General features: G+C 41.2%; 1 protein-coding gene across 1 annotated transcript in view; it reads right to left on the bottom strand.

Annotated features, from left to right (window-relative positions):
* Positions 1-25,720, bottom strand: part of LOC129862325 (uncharacterized) — a 577,333-nt gene that overhangs the window by 161,738 nt on the left and 389,875 nt on the right. The window contains exon 4 of the mRNA XM_055933839.1: positions 24,602-24,741. The gene's annotated coding sequence lies outside the window, so the exon portion shown is untranslated. The remainder of the gene's footprint in view (positions 1-24,601; positions 24,742-25,720) is intronic.

The raw sequence follows: 25,720 nt of genomic DNA, 5'->3' as shown, positions 1-25,720 counted from the left end.
ATCTCACAGCAAGAACTGGCAAATCTGGCGCAGTCCATGAGGAGGAGATGCACTGCAGCACTTAATGCAGCTGATGGCCACACCAGATACTGACTGTTACTTTTGATTTTGACCCACCCCTTTGTTCAGGGGCACATTATTAAATTTCTGTTATGTCTGTGGAACTTGTTCAGTTTGTGTATCAGTTGTTGAATCTTGTTATGTTCATACAAATATTTACACATGTTAAGTTTGCTGAAGATAAACACAGTTTTTGCTGAGTTTGTGTCAAAAATACAGTCTATAAATAGGAAGCTATAAGACTCCTAAATAGTTACATAGATAACCAAGTAGTTGGTTAACCAAGGTTGTCTCGTCGTTTTTGATAATCAGGCCTACTACTATTGTGTCAGTAAATTTGATGATTGTGTTAAAGACGTGCATGGCCACGGAGTCATGTGAAATGTTGCACTGAGCAAATTTCAGGTCTGCTGAGTGCAAATATGAACTTTGTGAAAATTCTGTGTAACTTCCAGCGACCATTTACTATGAAACCCTGAGGCTGTACCTACTTTAAGTTACCATTTTAACAGTGGCCATGTAGGCTACTGTTGCTATTTGATCATAATGCAGGCCTACCAGAGTGACCTACCATCAAATATAATGGAGAAAATGCATCCCATAACCTTTAACATGGAAATAGTTATATCATTCAGCCTACAGTAGCAACCAATGTGTGGTGTTCAATGTAGGCCTACATTCCACGAGACTTAAAAAAAACATGCAGGGCTTGACATTAACCTGTTTATCCACTTGTCCTTCAGACAAGGAGGTGACTGAAAATGTTGTTTGATGAAAGAAACCCCTTTACAAAATAAAATGCATTATTATTCCCATACCATTACTACAGAGAATTAGACAAATTAAGCTTCCCTCTGCCTATTGGTTACTTAGCTTATTCAAGCCTGTCTCAAAATACAACACTAACCTTTAAGACCCCCCCAAAAATCTCTTTACCTGATTCGATTTTCAAAGATGTCTAGAAATGTATTTATTTTATCAATGCCCTATTGCTGACTACAAATTATCTTTAACTGGGTTAATAACTCACTAACTAGAAAAGGATAGTAACAAAATGTGCACACGTGGCTACGTGCAGCTCTCGCTTTGATCTAAAAACAAGAGCATCTACTCACGACCGCTCATACTGTAAACACAGTCCAGTTCAAAGTAAATGGCAAAGATCCGTATATGCAAATAGGCCTACTGCAGCTCTGATTGTTTATGCAGCACCAGTCTATTTAGAGTATGGGTTGAGTCGTGGATGTCAATGCAATAGAATCCTACTCCGATGCTTTCTGCCTACAACAAAATCTCTTGCATAGTTCGGTTTGTTTCAGTATGTTGCATTGAAAGTGGCTAATATTGCTTGGATTGGATCACAGTTGCCACAGTAAAGGGAAACGTTTGATAGTGTTAACAGCAAAAACTCTAGAATAGTGGTCACCAAACTTTTCTGAGTCAAGATCACTGAGTCAAAACGCAAGCCGAGATCTACTGCTCAGATTTTCTTTTTAATTACTTAAAAAACAGAAGCCTATGCAACATTAATACAGTACTGTAGCAATGAGGTTTGTGCAGTAAGCTATAGGCCCAACATATTATCACCGCATATTGACTTTGCTTGAATTGTCATGCCAATGCAAAGTTGTTCGGGCCATTTCTAAAAATTATATTTCAAAATTTGACCAGTCGATCGCGATCGTCCGGTTGGTGATTGTCCAGTTGGTGATCACTGTTCTAGAATGTTGAGTGAGGTTCAATCTCATTCTTCTCTCTGTGGGCTGATATTTCTGCGCTGCAGTTCCGGGGGAGCTGTGCGGCAGTCTTGGGGCTACTTCGCACAGCTTAGAGGGAATATTGGTCATGGGTGAACAGGGAGTACAGGAGAGGGCTGAGCACGCACCCTTGTGGGGCCCCCCATGTTGAGGATCAGCTTGGCGGAGATGTTGTTGCCTACCTTACCTTCGGCTGGTCAGGAAGTCCAGGACCCAGTTGCACAGGGAGGGGTTCAGACCCATGGCCCTGAGCTTAGTGATGAGCTAGGAGGGCACTATGGTGTTGAAGGCTGAGCTGTAGTGGATGAACAATCTTCTTACATACAGTGTAGGTATTCCTCTTGTCCAGCTGGGCTATGGCAATGTGAAGTGCAATGGTGATTGTGTCGTCCGTGGATCTATAGGCTGATATTATGCAAATTGTAGTGGGTCTAGGGTGTCAGATAAGATATAGGTGATATGGTCCTTAACTAGCCTCTCAAAGCACTTCATGATTACAGAATGTATTCAACTGAAATGTGTTTTCCACATTTAACCCAACCCCTCTGAATCAGAGAGGTGCAGGGGATTCCCTTTATTGACATCCACGTCATCGGCACCCGGGGAGCAGTTGTTGTTGGGGGTTAACTGCCTTGCTCAGGGGCAGAATGACAGATTTATACATTGTTGGCTCAGAGATTCGTTCCAGCACCTTTCGGTTACTGGCCAAGCGCTCCTACCTGCAAGGCTACTTGCCGCCCCTATGGGGTGATAGTCATTTAGTTCAGTTACCTTCACTTTCTTGGGTACAGGAAAGATGGTGGACATCATCAAGCAACTGGGGACAACAGACTGGTATAGTGAGAGATTGAATATGTCCGTAAACACTCCGGCCAGTTGATCTGCGCATGCTTTGAATACACGGCTTGGGATGCCGTCTGAGCCGGCAGCCTTGCGAAGGTTAACACGCTAAACATCTTATTCACTACGGCCACGGAGATCGGAGCACACAATCCTTGTGAGCGGTGGGGGACCTACGTCGGCAGCTCGATGTTGTTTTCCTCGAAGCGGGCGAAGAAGGTACAAGCTTGTCTGGAAGTAGAGGTGTCGGTGTCCGCGATGTGGCTGGCTCACTTTGTAATACATGATTGTCGCTAGTCCTTGCCACATAAGTCTTGTGTCTGAGCCATTGAATTGCGGCTCCACTTTGTCTCCATACTGACGTTTTGCAACTTTGATTGCCTTACGGAGTCATAGTCGCATTTAACCATGGCAAGGTGACTGGGATGTGGACGTCCACGTCCCAGTCACCTTGCCATGGTTAAATGCGAAGGTTCGTGCTTTCAGTTTCGCGTGAACGCTACCATCTTTCTGGTTTGGATAAGTTCTAATTATCCCAGTAGGAACAACGTCCCCTATGCACTTTCTGATGAATCCAGTCACCCAGTCAATGTATACGTCAATATTACTCCCAGAGGCAACACAGAACATATCCCAGTCCGTGTGATCAAAACAATCTTGAAGCATAGAATCCGATTGGTCAGACCAACATTGAACAGTCCTTCCCACGGCTGCTTCCTGCTTAGGTTTCTGCCTATAGTCAGGGAGGAGCAGGAGGGAGGCATAGTCAGATTTCCTGAAGGGTGGGCGAGGGAGGGCCTTATAGCCATACTGGAAGAGAGAGTAGCAATGGTCAAGAACGCTCTAGCCGCAAGTAGCAAGGGTGGGCGAGGGAGGGCCTTATAGACATACTGGAACATACTGGAAGGGAGAGTAGCAATGGTCAAGAACGCTCTAGCCGCAAGTAGCAAATGTGTCGTTAGAAATTGGGGATCATTTTCCTCAGATTTCCTTTAGTAAAGTCCACAGCTACAATAAATGCCACCTCAATATACTGTATGTGGTTTCCAGTTTGAACAAAGTCCAGTATAGTTCCATGAGACCGGTGCAGTGTCGGCTTGTGGGGGAATGTACACGGCAGTGACTATAACCAAATAATATTCTCTCGGGGGGTAATGCTGTTAGCATTTGATGGTGATCAATAGACAAGACCAGCTCAAGGACTGGACTACACACATTTTAAATAAGAACTTGGGTCAGATAGGGGAGAGGCGTTGTGCCGTGAGGTGTTGTTTTATTTGCTTTTTAAAGCAAATGTTGCTGTAATTTGAGAGTTCCTTGTAATCATGTCTCTATATAATAGTGTGTGTTGCCTTGAATTCGTTCTGGATTTGGGGACTGTGAAAGAGAAGCATGGTGGTATGACTTGTGGGGTAAGTAAGTCTGTCAGAGATATAAATTGATTATACAGACAATTTGGAATCTCACAAAAACAAGAATTGATGCAGTCAATCTCTCCTCGACTTCGAGCAGAGAGAGACTGACATGCAAGCAGTTAACATTAGTACATTGAAGGACAAGATGTGCAGCTCTCTTCTGGCGCAGATGCAGCTTTTCTAGGTCCTTCTTTGCAGGACTTGACTATATCACCGGGCAATAGTCAGGGTTAGATCAAACTAGAGCCTGCAGGACTTGACTATATCACCGGGCAATAGTCAGGGTTAGATCAAACTAGAGCCTGCAGGACTTGACTATATCACCGGGCAATAGTCAGGGTTAGATCAAACTAGAGCCTGCAGCACTTGACTATATCACCGGGTAATAGTCAGGGTTAGATCGAACTAAAGCCTGCAGCACTTGACTATATCACCAATTTTTACAACAATTGAATCAATATGCCTTGACCATGACAATTTAAATTCCAAGGTGACACCAATAAGTTTAGTCTTCTCAACTTACTCAAAAGCCACATTTTCATTATCAGATCCAGGTCTAGAATTTAGGGAATGATTTGTACCAAATACAATGCCTTTAGTTTTAGATATGTTCAGGACAGTGGCGATTTTAGCAGGTAAATCTTGGTGGGCAAAAAAAAAAAAAAAATCAGATGCATGGCAGCAAAGCCACTAAACAACACATTAATTGCACTTTAACGGTGACAAACAGTGCCAACAAACTGTTAGGGCCTCCATAAAGCTCTACCAACAGCAGAGCTTTTTTTCAGCACCATAGAGTGAATCCTTACCACTGCTACACCTGGCTATCAGCGGAGCCTTGTCTGTCAGCGAAAAAGTTAATTCAGCCTCCTTTACTGCTTTAAAAAAACATAGCTGATACGGCTGACTTAATAAACAAATGCGGTTTCTACTGACAATTGAGATGTTCAAACTATGGCATAAGGGAACGATGAGCAGATAAGAGGTAATCTGTAATTTCATTGAAGACATTAATGAGCGAGCTAAGACGGACGTAGTCTATATACCTAAATGTACAGCGACAGAATTCAGAACATGGGCCGTTCTTACAGTATTCTCCCTGTACACCAAGTCAGAACTGTAGAACAAATAAAGGAAACAGATAAACAGACAATAAAAGCTCTTAAAATATTCAGTGATGACAGTTCTCTAAAACAGGCTATAGGCTACATGTCAGAACAGTAGGCTAACCTGTTGGGGATGGGGGCGCTGTTTAGACTATTTATGCTAATGTGGCTAATTTTTTAAACGGCTTCCCACAAAATCCTTGATCGTACAATATGCATATTATTATTATTATTGGATAGAAAACAGTCTATAGTTTCTATAGGAGTTGAAATTTTGTCTCTAAGTGGAACAGAGCCCATTCTACAGCAATTTCCCTGACATGGAGTCAGATTTGAGAAACGTTGGCCACTTTTCTGAAGTCATTTAAACGGGCACTGTCGTTGCTATGACTATACGGACACTTCTTACGTCTTCCCCTGGATGCCTTTACGTGATGACGATTCCAACGGGCTCGATTGCTCGTTCACAGGCACTACAAATGAAAAAAACCTTTAGCTAGCAAGTCTTTTCTTGCTGCGTAACGCGCGTGGAAGACACCGACCCTCTCCTGTTCCAAGCATTAGTTTAGCCTGTTATATTTCTCCGGTCATCTTTTCACTCGTTATAGGAGTTACAAACATCACAAAGTAGTTAATTTAAAGCGTTTTATAGCAATTTATATCCGTTTAGTGCGATTTTGGGACATTTATTTTTGCAACGATGTGAAAAGTTGGGAACGCTTTTCAGTTCATCCCGAACGTAGTTGACATTTCCACATGGCAAGAGGACAGCTTTCCACCAAAAGACGATTTCTCCCAAGAAAGGATCCTTTGCCCAAGATACTGATGGAAGAACAGCTCAAGGTAGGACATTTTTATTATGATAAATCGTGTTTCTGTCGAAACATTTTAGTGGCTTAGGACGCCATGTTTTTTGACGTAGCTTCGCTTGGCGCAAACTGTATTGAAAAGTAAGGATAAATTAAAAAATGTAATAACGCAATTGTATTAAGAATTAAATTGTCTATCAATCCCTGTCCACCCTATATTTTTTAGTCACGTTTATGAGTATTTATGTATAAGAGTAGATCACTGTCTAAGTGGCGCAAGGACGTTTTCTTTACCAGCTTGTCTACATTTCACATTGTCTAACCATGATTTTGGTGGCTAAATATAAACATTTTCGATCAAACTGTATATGCATGTTGTAATGTGATGTTACAGGAGTGTCATCGGAAGAATTCTGAGAAGGTTAGTGAAAAAATTAATATCTTTTGGCGATGTTGACTTTTATCGCTCACTTTGGCTAGAATCAATGCTGGGCTGCTAATTGCTATGTGCTAAGCTAATATAACGATTTATTGTGTTTTCGCTGTAAGACACTTAGAAAATCTGAAATATTGTCTGTATTCACAGGATCTGTGTCTTTCGATTCGTGTATGCTGTGTATTTTTACGAAATGTTTGATGATTAGTAGTTAGGTAAACACGTTGCTCATTGTAATTATTCTAGTCCATTTGTGATGGTGGGTGCAATTGTAAACTATGCCATATACCTGAAATATGCACTTTTTTCTAACAAAACCTATCCCATACCATAAATATGTTATCAGACTGTCATCTAATGAGTTTTTTTGTTGGTTAGGGGCTATAAATATCTTAGTTTAGCCGAATTGGTGATGGCTACTGGTGTTGGTGGACAAATAAAAGATGGTGGAATATGCTAATGTGTTTTTAGGTAATAGATGTACATCTTTACATATTGTGTCTTCCCTGTAAAACATTTTAAAAATCGGAAATGTTGACTGGATTCATAAGATCTGTGTCTTTCATTAGCTGTATTGGACTTTAATGTGTGAAAGTTAAATATTTTAAAAAAATATTTTTTTTGAATTTCGCGGCACTGGTTTTTCAGTGGGGGGGGGGGGGGGAGTGCCGCTAGCGGCACGCTGATCCTAGACAGGTTAAGTTATAAGGGGGAAAGGGACCAAATTATTAGGGTGAGGCACATGAGCTATTAACAGCTTACTAGACAACATACACTTAGTATTACTTTCTTAGCTACAGTATACATGTCTCCTCCCTGGCATATTGCATAATTTATGCAGCAGCATACAAGACTCACCTTGTTGTGCTGTGCTCACTGGAACAGGAAGGTGGTGCGACGGACCTTCTTGTGGGCAAATTTTGTCATCAAACTTTGTCATCAAAGTCTGGCATTCTCTGGATTATGGTGCTTTCAAGACAACTGGGAACTCGGACAAAAACAAGGTTGAATCATGACGTGATCTTCAGGTCGGAGCTTTAGAAAGAGGCCAGAGTACCCGACTTGGAATTCTGAGTTGGATGTCCATTCAAAGCTTATTTTCCCAGTCGTAGCTCATTTTCTTCCGAGTTCCCAGTTGTTTTGAACTCACTGAAGTCTGAGATTTTCCAGTTTCGAGTTTCGAGTTGTTTTGAACGTGGCAGAAGTCATGCTGGATGGACAGCATGGACAATGTATTCAACCTTTTCTGGCCCATGGTGCTTATCATTTTAAGACCCTTAAACCAAGACTTGGACCACACATCCTCTCCACTGAATAGCAAGCTAGTGATTGCTTTGCAAAGCTTGCAGTTAGCCACTGACTCCTTCCAAACCACTCATTGTTGAATTTGCGATTTCCAACTTGTTGTGTAATGTTTGGAAACAGATACGTTTTATCTATAATTTCTCTTCAAATGACAAGTATTGAAAAGGATTTGCCAGTAGATTCTTGACTTGAGTCACGAAGATGACTGCTTGTCTAGCTTGCTAGCTAAGATTTTGAAAGTATGATGTTGACGTGATCAGTCCAATCAAAGCTACTGTAAATATAAGGTGATTTGATGTCATTTTATCTGTGGCCAATGACCTTGAGCCTTTTAGAATGGGCACTGTAAATGTATGGCAGCATCCAAGGGGTTTGAATTTAGATTTTGCGGTGACGTAGTGTCCCCATGTGTCACAGAACACTGAGCCAATCACAGCACAACTAGAGAACATTACCAACCCCTACACTCTGTATTTTCTGCTGGCTGCACCGTCACCACAGAAAGCACTGAGCTAGGTTAAACACCTGCATTTTGGAACTGCCTTACTCAAGAAAGCAATTGATTTATTGACTCAACATTTTTTTTTTTACATTGTTTGCAAACTGATATGTGACATGTATTAATGCCCCCCAAAAATCTAAATATCAATATATAAGTCCTCAACAGTGAAAAATATGGGTTGTTTATGAATTCGAAGGACCAATAAAAAGGGATAAAAAAATGTAGGTGCTGTATTTAGGCCGGTAGTAACCACCACAGGGTGTCCATTCAGAACACGTGGAAGCAGTAGTTACAGTTCATTTTTTATTTCACCTTTATTTATCTAGGTAGTCCAGTTGAGAACAAGTTCTCATTTACAACTGCGACCTGGCCAAGATAAAGCAAAGCAGTGCGACAAAAAACAACAACACAGAGTAACACATGGGATAAACAAAAGTACAGTCAATAACACAATAGAGAAATCTATATACAGTGTGGGCAAATGGAGTAAGAAGGTAAAGAAATAAATAGGCCATAGTAGCGAAGTAATTACAATTTAGCAAATGAACACTGGAGTGATAGATGTGCAGATGATGATGTGAAAGTAGAAATACTGGTGTGCAAAAGAGCAAAAAATAAATAAAAACAATATGGGGATGAGGTAGGTAGATTGGATGGGCTATTTACAGATGGGCTGTGTACAGCTGCAGCGATCGGTTAGCTGCTCAGATAGCTGATGCTTAAAGTTAGTGAGGGAGATATAAGTCTCCAACTTCAGTGATTTTTGCAATTCGTTCCAGTCACTGGCAGCAGAGAACTGGAAGGAAAGGCGGCCAAAGAAGGTGTTGGCTTTGGGAAAGACCATTGAGATACACCTGCTGGAGCGCATGCTACAGGTAGGTGTTGCTGTGGTGACCAGTGCGCTGAGATAAGGCAGAGCTTTACCTAGCAATATGAAGCGAGGGCCAGCCGACGAGAGCATACAGGTCGCAGTGGTGGGTGGTATATGGGGCTTTGGTGTCAAAACAGATGGCACTGTGATAGACTGCGCCCAGTTTGCTGAGTAGAGTGCCGGAGGCTATTTTGTAAGTGACACCGCCAAAGTCGAGGATTGGTAGGATAGTTTAATGAAGATCCACACACACATACAAGACCACTCTCTCTGATCCCAGCCTGCCAACTTAGTGGATTCTGCCACTAGCATAGTTAGTTTAGTCAGCCCAGCTATCCCCAATGAGATCGTGTCTGTGTCTCAATTCCTGTCAATAGGGTTACTTAATGTTAGATCCCTCACTTTCAAGGCAGTCATAGTCAATGAACTAATCACTGATCAAAATCTTGATGTGATTGCCCTGACTGAAATGTGATTGGCCTGATAGATTGACTGTGTTAAATGAGGCCTCTCCTCCTGGTTACACTAGTGACCATATACCCTAAGCATCCTGCATAAGCGGAGGTTTACAGGCCTCCTGTGCCATATACAGCGTTCCTCACTGAGTTCCTTGAATTCCTATCGGACCTTGTAGTCATGGCAGATAATATTCACTTTTTTGGTGACTTTAATATGCACATGGAAAAGTCCACAGACCCACTCCAAAAGGCTTTCGTAACAATCATCTACTAAGTTTTGTCCAACATATCTCTAGACCTACTTATTGCCACAGTCATACCCAGGATCTAGTTTTGTCCCGTGGAAGAAATAGTGTGGATCTAAATGTTTTTCTTCATAATCCTGGACTATCGGACCACCATTCGCAACAAATTATCTGCTCAGACCCCAAGCAAGGATCAGCAAAAGCTGTGCTTTAAATTCCCGGACAAAACAAAGATTCCCAGATGCCCTTCCAGACTCCCTCCACCTACACAAGGACCTCGGAGTACAAAAATCTGTTAACCACCTAACTGAGAATCTCAATTTAACTTTGTGTAATACCCTAGAAGCAGTCGCACCCCTAAAAACAAAAAAACATTTGTCACAAGAAATATGCTCCTTGGTATACAGAAAATAACAGAACCCTGAAACAAGCTTCCAGAAAATTGGAAAGGAAATGGCACTCCACCAAACTGGAAGTCTTCCAACTAGCTTAAAAAGAAAGTACCATGCAATATCGAAGAGCCCTCACTGCTGCTCGATCGTCCTATTTTTCAAACCTAATTGAAGAGAAAAAGAACAATCCAACATTTATTTTTGGTACTGTCGCAAAGCTAACTAAAAAGCAACATTCAACAAGAGAGGATAACTTTCACTTCAGCAGTGATAAATGAATGAACTTCTTCGATGAAAAGATCATGATCATTAGAAAGCAAATTACGGACTCCACTTTGAATCTGCGTATTTCTCCAAAGCTCAGTTGTCCTGAGTCTGCATAGAACTACCAGGACCTACTGTAGGATCAATGGAGACACTCAAGTTTTTTAATCCTGGAACTCTTGACACAATGATGAAAATAATCATGGCCTCTAAACCATCAAGCTGCTTACTGGAGCCTATTCAAACTAAACTACTGAAAGAGCTACTTCCTGTGTTTGACACTCCTATGTTGAACATAATAAATGGCTCCCTATCCACCGGATGTGTACCAAACTCACTAAAAGTGGCAGTAATTCAAGCCTCTCTTGAAAAAGCCAAACCTTGACCCAGAAAATGTAAAAAACTATAGGCCTATATCGAATCTCCCACCTCTCAGGAAAAAAAAGCTGTTCCTGAAGTTAAATAATTTATACAACATGCTTCAGTCTGGTTTTAGACCCCATCATAGCACTGAGACTGCACTCGTGAAGGTGGTAAATTACCTTTTAATGGCGTCAGACCAAGGCTCTGCATCTTTCCTCGTGCTCCTAGACCATAGTGTTGCTTTTGACATCATCGATCATCACATTATTTTGGGGAGATGAGAAACCCTACTTGGTCTAGACGGACAAGTTATTGCCTGGTTTAGATCTTATCTGTTGGAAAGATATCAGTTTGTCTCTGTGGATGGTTCGTCCTCTGACAAATCAATTGTAAGTTTCGGGGGTTCCTCAAGGTTCCGTTTTAGTACCACTATTGTTTTCACTATATATTCTACTTCTTGGTGATGTTATTCTGAAACACAATGTCAACTTCCACTGCTATGCGGACGACACACAACTATACATTTCGATGGAACATGGTGAAGCACCAAAATTGCCTACCCTGGAAGCCTGTGTTTCAGACATAAGGAAGTGGATGGCAGCACATGTTTTACTTTTAAACTTGGACAAAACGGAAATGGTATTTCTAGGTCCCAAGAAACAATGAGATTTGCTGTTGGATCTGACAATTAATCTTGATGGTTGTACAGGCGTCTCAAATAAAACTGTGAAGGACCTCAGCGTTACTCTGGACCCTGATCTCTGTTTTGACGAACATATCAAGAATATTTCAAGGACAGCTTCTTTCCATCTTGGTAACATTGCAAAAATCGGAAATGTTTTGTCCAGAACTGATGCAGAAAAGCTAATCCATGCTTTTGTCACTTCAAGATTAGACTATTGCAATGCTCTACTCTCCTGCTACCTGGATAAAGCACTAAATAAACTTCAGTTAGTGATAAACACGGCTGCTAGAATCCTGACTATAATCAAAAAATTTGATCATATTACTCCAGTGCTAGCCTCTCTACATTGGCTTCCTGTTAAGGCTGATTTCAAGGTTTTACTGCAAATCTGCAAAGCATTACATGGGTTTGTTCCTATCTACAGTATGTTTCCAATTTGATCCTGCCGTACATACCTACACGTACGCTATGGTCACAAGACGCAGGCCTCCTTATTGTCCCTAGAATTTCTAAACAAACAGCTGGAGGCAGGGCTTTCTCCAATAGAGCTCCATTTTTGTGGAATGATCTGCCTATCCATGTGAGAGACGCAGACTCGGTCTTGACATTTAAGTCTTTACAGTAGGTCCTATGATTGAGTGTAGTCTGGTCCAGGAGTGCGACAAACTGCCCTTGCTGTCTCTGCCTGGCCGGCTCCCCTCTCTCCACTGGGATTCTCTGCCTCTGACCCTATTACGGGGGCTGAGTTACTGGCTTACTGGTGCTCTTCCATGCCGTCCCTAGGAGGGGTGCGTCACTTGAGTGGGTTGAGTCACTGACGTGATCTTCCTGTCTGGGTTTGCGCCGTGGCGGAGATCTTTGTGGGCTATACTTGGCCTTGTCTCAGGATGGTAAGTTGGTGGTCTGTTGATATCCCTCTAGTGGTGTGTGGGCTGTGCTTTGGCAAAGTGGGTGGGCTTATATCCTGCCTGGTTGGCCATTTCCGGGGGTATCGTCGGACGGGGCCATTGTGTTCCCCGACCCCCCCCTGTCTCAGTCTACAGTATCTATGCTGCAATGGTCTATGTGCCAGGGGGATATGGCCAGTCTATTATATCTGCCTTATCTGTTGTCCTGTGTCAATTTAAGCATGCTCCCTCTAATTCTATCTCTCTTTCCCTCTCTCCCTCTCCTCCCGGAGGACCTGAGCCCTTGGATCATGCCTCAGGACTACCTGGCCTAATGACTCCTGGCTGTCCCCAGTCCACCTGGTCGTGCTGCTGCTCCAGTTTGAACTGTTCTCCCTGCGGCTAGGGAACCCTGACCTGTTCACTGGATGTGCTACCTTGTCCCGGACCTGTTGTTTTCAACGCTCTCTCTCTCTACCGCACCTGCTGTCTCGACCTCTGAATGCTCGGCTATGAGAAGCCAACTGACATTTACTCCTGAGGTACTGACCTGTTGCACCTTCTACAACCGCTGTGATTATTATTTGACCCTGCTGGTAATCTATGAACATTTGCACATCTTGAAGAACAATCTGGCCTTAAATGGCCATGTACTCTTATAATCTCCACCCGGCACAGCCAGAAGAGGACTGGCCACCCCTCAGAGCCTGGTCTCTCTCTAAGTTTCTTCGTAGGTTCCTGCCTTTCTAGGGAGCATGTGAAATAGTAATGCATTCCGGATGACAATGCTAATGCTGATGCTAACGCTAGCGGGAGTATGCAAGCTAGCTAACTAGCAAGTTCAACACAAATGGTACATCATTTACAACAGACACTATTTAGCTCCAAACAATTTTTTTTAAACATTTTGTAGCATGCACAATAAACATGAGAAAGAAAAACAATTTATTCTAAGGAGGTAGAATAAGCAGGAGAGAAAACAGGTTGGTCATCAGAATGGAAACTACAGACTACCTGAGGCCCTGCCTGGTTGGGTATTACGCTAAGTCCCGGGAAAAAAGGCTGCTGATTGGCTAATACAATTATGATGATTGGCGTGACCTTATTGCAATAGGAAAACCAACATTAAAGTTGGGGTCTAAGAAAGGAGATGAGCTGGCCGTTTTTACAGACAGATTGCAACTTATCCTCTGAATGAACTTATCCTCTGCAGCAGAGGTAACTCTGGGTCTTCCATTCTTGTGGCTGTCCTCGTAAGAGCCAGTTTCATCATAGCGTTTCATGGTTTTTGCGAGTGCACTTGAAGAAACTTTCAAAGTTCTTGAAATGTTCCTTATTGACTTATGTCTCAAAGTAATGATGGACTGTCATTTCCTTTGCTTATTTGAGCTGTTCTTGCCATAATATGGACTTGGTCTATTACCAAATAGAGTTATCTTCTGTATACCCCCCCTACCTTGTCACAACACAACCGATTGGATCAAATGGATTAAGAAGGAAAGAAATTCCACAAATTAACAAGGTACACCTGCAAAAAAAATTGTTTGGAAAGCAACTTTTTTCAGACACAAAGGAAGTCAAAGCGGATACCTACGAAGATGGCATCTCAGGTAAGCAGCACTGGGCTGTATCGACGTATCCTAAAAATGACATTTGCTGCTTTAGATTGAACGGTCATATCTCAGTTATTGTTTTCATATCTATAAAAAATAAGCTATTTTCTTTACATTCAGAGAGCTGACCAAGGGGTTGAACATGTAGATATTTCCAGATGTATTTATAACACCTGGATAATGAACTTCTTTCAATAAAGCGTTTCACATTCTCACTGGTTGAAATTAAGTATCTCTTTGAAATAATATCCTGTGTCCTCACATTAATGCAGATGAAGGGAATTAGATATGCATAGTTTTTTTTCTGTATATATGAATTACAAATCAATCATGTTTCGAGTCTATTGCATAGTTACAATGCGTAACCATTGATGTCCCAGGAGCAGGATTGCTAAACACTGTTGAAGTGTATAATTGTAATACATACATGCAGACACAGCATTATTCAAATAATGGAGTTTGATATGACTGAAAAAGAATGTCTCAGAGATTCATACCTGAACCACACCTTTATTTGTCAATGAAGAGTACATGGTCAGGGAATATATGTACAGGCTACAATGTGGGAATCTCATGCGTGGTAATAACTACAGTACATGTGTATATAGGACTTGCATCCTTGGCACAATAAAGTTATTATATTCTACTCTATCCATAGGCTTCATTAATTCCATTCAAACTTGAAGTTGATACAACAGCTATGATAGCTGAGGTTCATAGATTGATATAAATATTAGTTCAGAACGTAACGTTTTAGGATCCATACACAGATCAGCTACATACTGTAGCTAGCTACACATCCATAGGCATACAGTTGTTTTTATCCCCCACTACACAATAAGCAAGTAAATAGTTAGCTACATACATTGAACAACTTCAGCTGCATGGCAAGGCAAGCTTCCTCAATTGTACATTCAATTTGCAGTAAATGCTTTAACTAGCTAGATTCTTTACATTCACTGTTTCACAAGATGACAGCCTGGTTTGCTGGTTTTCTCAGGAGTCCCTAAAACATTAAACAACACGAATTAAAACAACACGAATTACAAATTAATTATCCTAACACCAGCTAGATGGCTAATGTTAGCTAGCCAGATAACTTGCTAAATAGCGATGTTCGTAAATTAACTTTATGACAAACAAATATGCACAAATGTTTGTCTCTACATTAACTAACATATTCCTCTCAATTGTACATTTTTTGCTTGACTCGTTGTGACATTATAACAACTTACATCTGGTTCCACCGTAACGTTTTGTCAGCCATCTTTGTTGAAGCCACAAGGCAAGGGTGGCTCGCGTCAAAATTCGTCATTGGAACCACTCAATATGATTGGTCATATAAAAACCTAAAAAAAGACCCAAATGCATAATGAGTGCTCTAACTCCCCGTTGTGGTGGTCTGGAGCAATGAAGCCGTGACGCTGAGTACCCCTAAGTTTCGCGGTGGAAGCTTGTAACTTTTAAAGGAGGAACCACTGTACATGATTCCATATGGGTTATTTCAAAGTTTTCATGTCTGACGGGTCGCCACTGGTTCAGGAATAGTTTATTACTAGCCACCCATTCCAAAACTCACTGCAACTCTTTGTTTGTGGTTGCAGTGATTTTACTAGCTGTGGTTGCTGATGTGTAAACTGTTGAATCATCAGCGTACATAGACACCAGGCTTTGTTTAAAGCTAGTGGTAGATCATTAGTAAAAATAGAGAACAGTAAAGGGCCAAGACAACTGCCTTGCGGAATAACACACATTACATGATTTACATTACAGAAGCTTCCATTAAAGAAAACCCTCTGTGTTCTATTAGACAGATAGCTCTCAACCCATGATATGACAGAGGACGTAAATCCATAGCACACACATTTTTCCATAACAGATGATGGTCAATAATATCAAAGGCTTCACTGAAATCTAACAATACAGCTCCCACAATCTTATTATTATCAATTTATTTCAGCCAATCATCAGTAATTTGTTTCAGTGCACTACATGTTGAGTGCCCTTCCCTATAAGCATTGTGAAAGTGTTGTTAATTTGTTCACAGAGAAATAGCATTGTATCTGGTCAAACAAATTTTTTCCCCAAACGTTTGCTAAGAGCAGGCAACAAGCTGATTGGTCAGCTGTTAGAACCAGTTAAGGGTGCTTTACCATTCTTGGGTAGGTCTGAGGACAAACACTTTTCTCCAGGCTCAGATTAATATGGCTGCAATCCCGGTAACGGGATCAATATGACAAAAACAAAAAAAAAGTGCAGGGCGCCAAATTCAAAAAACAGAAATCTCATAATTAAAATTCCTCACATTCATGTGTCTTATATAATTTTAAAGGTAATCTTGTTGTTAATCCCACCAAAGTGTCCAATTTCAAATAGGCTTTTCAGCGAAAGCACTACAAATGATTATGTTAGGTCACCACAAAACCACAATAAGCACAGCCATTTTTTCCAGCGAAAGATAGCTTTCACAAAAAACAGAAATAGAGATAAAATTATTCACTAACCTTTGATTATCTTCATCAGATGACACTAATAGGACTTCATGTTACACAATACATGCATTTTGTTTGATTAAGTTCATATTTATATAAAAAGAATATGAGTTTACATTGACTTGTTAGATTCACTAGTTGCAAAAACATCAAGTGACTTTGCATAGCCACATCGTTTCAACAGAAATACTCATCAATAAATATAGATGATAATACAAGTTATACACATGGAATTATAGATATACCTCTCCTTAATGCAACCGCTGTGTCAGATTTCAAAAACATTACGGAAAAATAAACCATGCAATAATCTGAGACGGAGCTCAAAACAATAGCCAAATTAGCCTCTATGTTGGACTCAACAGAAACCAGAAAATACATGATAAATGTTTCCTTACCTTTGATGAATTCATCAGAATGCATTCCTAGGAATCCCAGGTCCACAATAAATGCTTGATTTGTTCGTTAACTTCTACTTCCTCCCAGTCCCGGGTCCGGGAGCACCCCCACCAGTAAAAAAGCTGACTAGCATAGCCTAGCATAGCGTCACAAGTAAATAGTAGCATCTAAATATCATTAAATCACAAGTCCAAGACACCAGATGAAAGATACACATCTTGTGAATTCAGCCATCATTTCTGATTTTTAAAATGTTTTACAGGGAAGACACAATATGTAAATCTATTAGCTAACCACGATAGCAAAAGACACCACTTTTTTTACTCCACCATTTTCTTACTGCATCAGTAGCTATCACAAATTCGACCAAATAAAGATATAAATAGCCACTAACCAAGAAACACTTTCATCAGATGACAGTCTGGTAACATATGCTATACAATAAATATGTTTTGTTAGAAAAATGTGCATATTTCAGGTATAAATCAAAGTTTACCATTGCAGCCACCATCACAACTCTCACCAAAGCAACTAGAATAACTACAGAGACCATCGTGTATTGCCTAATTACTCATCATAAAGCATTTCTTAAAAATACACAGCGTACAGCAAATGAAAGACACAGATCTTGTGAATCCAGCCAATATTTCAGATTTTCTAAGTGTTTTACAGCGAAAACACAACATAGCATTATATTAGCTTACCACAATAGCAAACATCACAACAGCATTGATTCAAGCCAAAAATAGCGATAACGTATAAACCACCAAAATATATATATTTTTTCACTAACCTTCTCAGAATTCTTCAAATGACAGTCCTATAACATCATATTACACAATGCATATAGAGTTTGTTCGAAAATGTGCATATTTAGCGGCACAAATCGTGGTTATACAATGAGAAAAGTAGGTAAAGCTGCCCAGAAAATGTTGGGAGAAATCTTTGGAGAGGCACCTATTCTAATCAGTAACTAATCCAAAACTTAACTAAAAAATACAGGTTGGACAGCAAATGAAAGACAAATTAGTTCTTAATGCAATCGCTGTGTTACATTTTTAAAACTAACGTTACTTCAACATACAGCGTGCGCTAAAGCGAGACCGCACCGAATTTCATAGCGGAATTATTATTTGACATTTGACATTAAATACGAATTAACAACATAAAGATTGCTTACTATTTGCTGAGCTCCCATCAGAATCTTGGGCAAGGTGTCCTTTCTCCAGAACAATCATTTTTTGGTTGAAAGATGTCCTCTTCTCCTGTAGAAATAGCAGCTAACGATAGCCACCCACTGGAGAGGTGTCCAACTCGTGAAAGTGCGTCACAAAGAAATCCCAGAAAATCGCAATAAACTGATATAAACTGCTATAAGTCGGTTTAAATGAACTACCTTATGATGTCTTCAACACCTATAACAAATAAAAACATGACCGGAGATATAGAACTGCTAAAACAAAAGCTTTTGCAGGACGCCATTGTGATGTCCCTCTTGCGCTAGGCGCCCCGTTGAAAAGAACGGTACTTCCGTTCCATGAGCCTTTACAGTGTCCCAGATTGCGCAATCCAGTCCATTCAAATTCTCACCGCTTACTGACATCTAGAGGAAGGCGTATGCAGTGCATGTAGCCCCATAGCTAAGCTATGGGGACTTATAAACTGACCTCAGAACAGGGACCTCGATTTCAGAAATCTCACTTCCTGACAGGAAATGTGCTGCAGAATGAGTTCTGTTTCACTCAGAGAAATAATTCAAACGGTTTTAGAAACTAGAGAGTGTTTTCTATCCAATAGTAATAATAATATGCATATTGTACGAGCAAGAATTGAGTACGAGGCAGTTTAATTTGGGAAAGAAATTATTACAAAAGTGCAAATAGCACCCCCTATTGACAAAAGGTTTTAATGTCCGTTATTTATGTCTAATTAGCTACTTTGGTTCGCGCCTTCGGTAAACAATTCCAAAGTCATAAAGCGCCTCCACTATAACGTGACGAAATGTCCAAAAGTTCCGTAACAGTCAGTAGAAACATGTCAAACGATGTACTGAATCAATCTTTAGAATGTTGTTAACATACATCTTGAATAACGTTCCAACCGGAAAATTAAATTGACTTCAGAAGAGCGGTGGAACGGAGGTCCTCCTCATGTGAAGGCGCATGGTGAATGCGTGATCAGCCCGTGGAAGTGATTACTCATTCCTGTCTCCTTCGGCCCCCCTTCACATTAGATTCATCAGACAAAGTTCTATTGACTGTTGACATCTAGTGGAAGCCGTAGGAAGTAAAAACTCATCAATGACTCGCTGTGATTTCAATGAGAGCTTGGTTGAAAATTGGCACGCCTAGAAAAAATACAAACAGGAAGTGGAACTTCTCAGGCTTTTGCCTGCCATGTGAGTTCTGTTATACTCACAGACATAATTCAAACAGTTTTAGAAACTTCAGAGTGTTTTCTATCCAATATGAATAACAATATGCATATATTAGCAACTGGGAATGAGGAGCAGGCCGTTTAATATGGGCACCTCTGTGCACCTTTCATCCAAGCTACTCAATACTGACCCTTCAGCCATAAGAAGTTAAAGATATGACAAACAGGAGATCTAGAATGAATAGAACGGGTGCTCCAATAGAATGTTTTTACACACACATAACTATGTGTAGCTTACTTGGACACAGGGTCCCCACATTTCCCACTCTCCCACCCTGAATAGCCTGAAGCCACAGGGCTGTTCTCGCAAGCTGTATTTGCCTACATGGGAGCATCGAGAAACATAGGTCGGGATTTTATGTATTTTAAACTGGTTACATGTAGCCTACATTGAACAACACAGCAGCTTTTCTGCATGTTCTGTTATTTCGGGTACAAAAAATATCTACAACGAAGTTGGCTCTTTTACAATGGAGGGCAATATGAAAGAATGTTGGTTTTCCCCAATTTGTGGACGTGGTCAATGGGAATTCCTTATTATGAATATCGACTCAGAGTATTCAAGTTAATGACTGCATAACGGGTGTACTAGCGGCCATTGCGAGTGTACCCATAGGAGCAAAGCAGGAAGTAAAATTTGTGCTAAAATATGTGCTGTGATTTGTTGATTCAACTCAACTCACATAACCAAAAATACATTCCATTGCATGAGCCACATCAGTTAATATCATTTGAATAATGAACATTCTACATTACCATGGGAATTATTGTATCACAATACCAGGCAGCCATTGCGAGTGCACCCATGAATTTACCAGTCAAATTGCCAGGGTTAGAGGTTCCAAACCCATTATTTTCATTCTATTTCTATGTGTGCTGCTGCTGCATTGTGGGGGGTGTTTCCTAGGCAACTGAAGACTTGTTTTCTTGTTTCAGCAAGGAGCAACAAAGTGTCATCATGTTGTTAAGAGTCCATGTTATGGCAGAAACAGACTCAACCACAAGAATTCCTGGCTTTAGTCAGCTGTTCGTTACAGAATTATTTCAATTTTTTTCATTAACGGTTATGGTGATTATTTTCTTCTCATGATGGTCTTCCTCCATAATTGTTGGTTGCACAGATACACAGTTTTGTGTCAGCCTTACACACACACACACACACACACACACATTCCCATGCTGCTGGCACAAAGTTGGCACAAAGATGGCACACTGGAACCATAAATAGCATACTGAGCATCCTCTATAATATCCTTTCTCTTTTCTCTGTTTGGTTTTAAACAGGAGGAATGCCAACCCCAGCACTTACAAGGGTGATTTTTCAACACTCTAATACAAACGTGACAATGCAGGGCAAGAAGGGTGGGAAAATGAGGGAGGGAGCAAGGGATACAGCCAGGGCTGCGAGCAGTGAATAGCTGACATTCCAGTACCTGGCCTAACCTCGGAAGAGTGACCTCGCTGCCTCCGAGGGTTACCTGAACCACGTCCCTTGGCCCCACCCATCAGCTGTCAGAGCTGGGCATGAAACTGAAAAGGCACAGAGATAGAGAATCCTCATTCACAAAGCAGGGAGGGAGAGGGAGGGAGTAATCACTGGTGAGAAGGAGGGGTGGGGGGAGATTGAAACAACAAGCCTGAGTGCTCCAAAACATTGTCAATATTGTAAGCGGACAGACTACAGACTATGTTGGGATATGAGAGAATGCCGAAAGCCGAAATGCCATAGTGTACCCCTCGAAGCTGTCAGGGAAAAATCACTTACAAACAGCAATGGGATTGAGGATGAGAGGGGAGTAAGTTCAAAAACATTGTAAATATTGTGAGTTACAGTGAGTTGTTGTTATTCTGTCTCTCACTGTTCAAATAAACCTACCATTAAAATTATAGACTGATAATTTCTTTGTCAGTGGGAAAACATACAAAATCAGCAGGGGATCAAATACTTTTTTCCCCTCACTGTAACTTCTTTGGGGTTGGGGGCAGTATTTTCACGTCCGGATGAAAAGCATGTCCAGATTAAACGGCCTGCTCCAAAGCCATAAAAGCTAGAATATGCATATTATTAGTATATTTGGATAGACAACACTCTGAAGTTTCTAAAACTGTTTGAATGATGTCTGTGAGTATAACATCACTCATATGGCAGGCAAAAACCTGAGAAAAAATCTAACCAGGAAGTGGGAAATCTGAGGTAGGTCGATTTTCAACTCAGCTCCTATTGAAGATACAGTGGGATATTGGTAATGTTGCACTTTCTAAGGCTTCCACTAGATGTCAACAATCTTTAGAACCTTGTCTGATGCTTCTAATGTGAAGTGGGGCCAAAGGAGAGGGGAATGAGTAAGGACCTGAACATGCCCTGACCATGTGTGTTCACGTGAGAGCGAGCTCTGTTCCATCGCACTTCTGAAGACAATGGAATTCTCCGGTTGGAACATTATTGAAGATTTATGTTAAAAACATCCTAAAGATTGATTCAATACATTGCTTGACATGTTTCTACTGACTGTTACGGAACTTTTTGACATTTCGTCTGCTTTTAGTGAACGCACTTCGTGACTTTGGATTTGTTTACCAAATGCGCTAACAAAAGTAGCTATTTGGACATAAATGTGGACATTACCGAACCAAATGAACATTTCTTGTGGAAGTGGGAGTCCTTTCCGACGAAGATCAGCAAAGGTAAGTGAAGATTTATAATGCTATTTATGACTTTTGTTGACTGCATAATATGGCGGATATATTTGTGTCTTGATTGGGCTCTGAGCGCCGACTCAGATTATTGCATGGTTTGCTTTTTCCGTAAAGCTTTTTTGAAATCTGACACAGCAGTTGCATTAACCTGTTTGGGCTGCAGGGACAGTATTGAGTAGCCAGATAAAATGTGCCCATTTCAAACGGCCTCGTACTCAATTCTTGCTCATACAATATGCACATTATTATTACTATTGGATAGAAAACACTCTCTAGTTTCTAAAACCGTTTGAATTATATCTGTGAGTCAAACAGCACTCATTTGGCACAAACTTCCTGACCAGAAAGTGAAAAGTCTGAAATCGAGGCTCTGCTTTTCTTCCTGCCTATACATGGGCATGAAACGTAAGAGTCTACGTGCACTTCATAGACCTTCCCCTGGGTGTCAAGAGGCTGTGAGAGAAGAAATTTCGTGTTTATCTTGGTCTGACGTTGAATACAGGCTCTTTGTATGACGTGTCCCTCATTTCCGGTACTCTGAGGAGCGCGCGCTGGACAGTGGGATTGCCTTCTGTTTAGCTGCCGTTATGGACGACCAATATCTCCGGCTTTGATTTTATTTGAAACATGTGACCATATCATTGTAAAGTATGTTTTTTCAATATAGTTTAATCAGATTATTGAACATTTTTCGGGAGTTTTGCCGTGTTCCGTTCTCTGACTTTGTTGACGATGGAGCGATTCGTGCCACCCGGCTAGCGCGCGTGCTAAATGAAGAGGGAAAGTGTCCGTTCTAATTCCAAACAACGACTGTTCTGGACAAAGGACACCTTGTCCAACATTCTGATGAAAGATCAGCAAAAGTAAGAAACATTTTATGATGCTATTTCATATATCTGCCGTGCATGTGAACTAGTCGTGGGCGGCCAAAGTTTGGGTACTCTAGCTATACCGAAGCTGCATATCATAATGAAGATATTTTTTAGAATTCTAACACTGCGATTTCATTAAGAACTAATGGATCTATCATTTCAGTGAATAGGCAATCACCTAACATAATCGTTTGGTTCGTCGTAAAGCCTTTTTGAAATCGGACACTGTGGCTGGATTTACAACAAGTGTATCTTTAAAATGGTGTAAAATACATGTATGTTTGAGGAATTTTAATTATGGGATTTCTGTTGTTTTGAATTTGGCGCCCTGCAGTTTCACTGGCTGTTGAAGAGGTGGGACGCTACCGTCTCACGTATCCTAGAGAGGTTAACTATAGACTACATGAACAAGGCACTTCTGCAACTGTTACGGTAAGTAAAACTGCCATATATCGTAAAGGAGAGTCAGACTCTGTCTTTCTTTTGATCTGCCACACACTAGTGTATACAGTATGCACACAAACACGTATGCATACGCAATAACACACCCACACACATTAACAAGCGCAAACACACACAACCACACATAAAGACATGCACACACCCACACCATGCTAAATTGCTTCCCTTTTGACCAACTGCACCTCATACATGCGCTCACAAACAGCAATGCTTCAACTCCTCCAACTTCCCCAGCGCAAACTCTCTGGACTGTAACTCAGCCTCAATGTTACCTCTTAAGTCTCTCACACATTGCTGAACCATAGAAACACTCAACTTTGGCTGACAGTAGCATACTGCTCACTATCTCTTCAACAATAATAATAGCTCTAACTCACAAACACTGTCTTCGCAGCACTTTCTGGGCCAAATATAACTATGTTATATTCTTTATGGAAAACTTGAATGGCAGTTAGAATTCTGTGAGCAAACACATGAGTCTACAGATGTGGAATCTTAATTTGATCCGGTCCTTTCCGCAGCATTTTTCCTGCACCACAGGAAATGCAAATGAGCATCCAATTGGATTAACAACAAATACTCATCCATGCAATAGACCATGAACATTCACCACGCCACTACAAGGACCATTGCACAAAAAAGTTGGAGAGTGAGTAACTAACTGTACATGAAGGTCAATCATTGACCTTTCAAACTGCGCACCGATAACTCTCTCTACCACTCTTCATTTCAATCCCTTTTTTCACTTTCACTGCCTCCTATTTTGATTGATGATCAGTCTAATTTGCTGTCTGTATACTTTTATTTTTCAATCAATAACTGTCTATCTATTTAAATGTGCAAAGTGATATGATACTAATGTGATACTAAAGTGATAGTATGCAAACACAAAGTCACACACATGCAGAGACACACATATGTTGTACGTTTAAACCTTATGTAGCTGTGCATGACAGGGTAATTAAACACACACCAAACTGTTAGACACCCCAAACCGTGGGAAGGAAAACCTGTCACACACAGTTCAATAGAAGTATCAAGACATGAATGCCAGCATTCATTCAGAGACATTCAGAGAAATCACACACACACACACACACACACACACACACACACACACACACGCCCTATATGCTCTAATACAAACATGAGCTCAGTCCCACGCTCCAGCACATATGTAGGCACACACGACAAATTCTGAGACCTCGAAAACCAGTCATAGAATCCTTGCTCACCTTGCGAGCTGCACACCAACTCCTCCAAGTTCCAATGCGTGTGGTGTGTAAGTCTCTCTTCCCTGGTCCGTTCCACTCTCTCCCTCTCGTTCCCTCTTCTCATCCTATACTCATCGCGTGGCTCTTGTTAGGCTCCACTGCTGGGAGAGAGGGAAGAAGGGAGTGAGGGAAGGAGGGAGGGACGTAGGAAAAGAGGGACGAGTGAGTCCTGCCCAGACTGATGTGTGAAGCTCACGAAAACACGCTGGAGAGAGAAAGAATTTGGAGTGCTTCACTCAAAATCTCTCTATTTCTCTCCCCACTGCCCTCTTCTCCTCTTCTCTCCATGTATTCTTCTTAATCTGTACTTTCCCCTCTTGGTTCCCTCTCTCCACAGATCCTTGAAAGTCTCCCTTGAACCACTTTTATTTATTATCTTAATAAACTCCTGCCACCTATCCCCTTCTTCCTCTATTCCCCCTCTCTCTTTCTTTCTTTCCTCTCTTCACTCTCTCTCTCACTTTGGTGTGCAGCTGGCTCGATGAGGGACACACACCTGCCTACCTGCCCTGGTCTTATTAAGGTGGGGGATGATTTTCACTGTCTTCCTCTCACTCCTCCTCTTCTCCAGAAATGGTGATATAATGGGTGCACGGGTATAGTTTCCATAACTGTCTGAACACCGAATCATTAAAATACATAGTACTACAGTACTATTTTTTGGGAAATGCATATGGAAATTTGCGGATGCCGTGGCCACTGCATGTGTCATTGCGTAATACGGTCTCTCCTGCAGCTACAGCACCCGCATACGTGTACACACACATGCATGCACACATGCATGCACACAACCAGGCAAGCGCACTCACTCATACACACACATGGGCACGCACACACACGCCTCTCTTTAAAGTTTAATGGCCTTGACACTCTCTTTCCAGTGTGAAGAATGCCGCTGTCTGATTGGCTGGTAACTGTGTCCATTAAACCTCAAGCACGCTGGGACTCTCCTTATGGGTCATGACCTCGGAGGTAAAGAGAGGAAATGAAGAGGGGAAGAGGGAATGCAAAGAAAGAGTATAGTGTAAGGACCTCTGTGTAACTTCATGGTTAGTAGCCTATTCCATTGTCAGAAAGATA

The sequence above is a fragment of the Salvelinus fontinalis genome, chromosome 9, assembly GCF_029448725.1.
Source record: "Salvelinus fontinalis isolate EN_2023a chromosome 9, ASM2944872v1, whole genome shotgun sequence".
NCBI classification, from domain to species: domain Eukaryota; kingdom Metazoa; phylum Chordata; class Actinopteri; order Salmoniformes; family Salmonidae; genus Salvelinus; species Salvelinus fontinalis.
The sequence above is the reverse complement of the archived record's forward strand: the minus strand, read 5'-3'. Positions and strand labels throughout refer to the sequence as shown.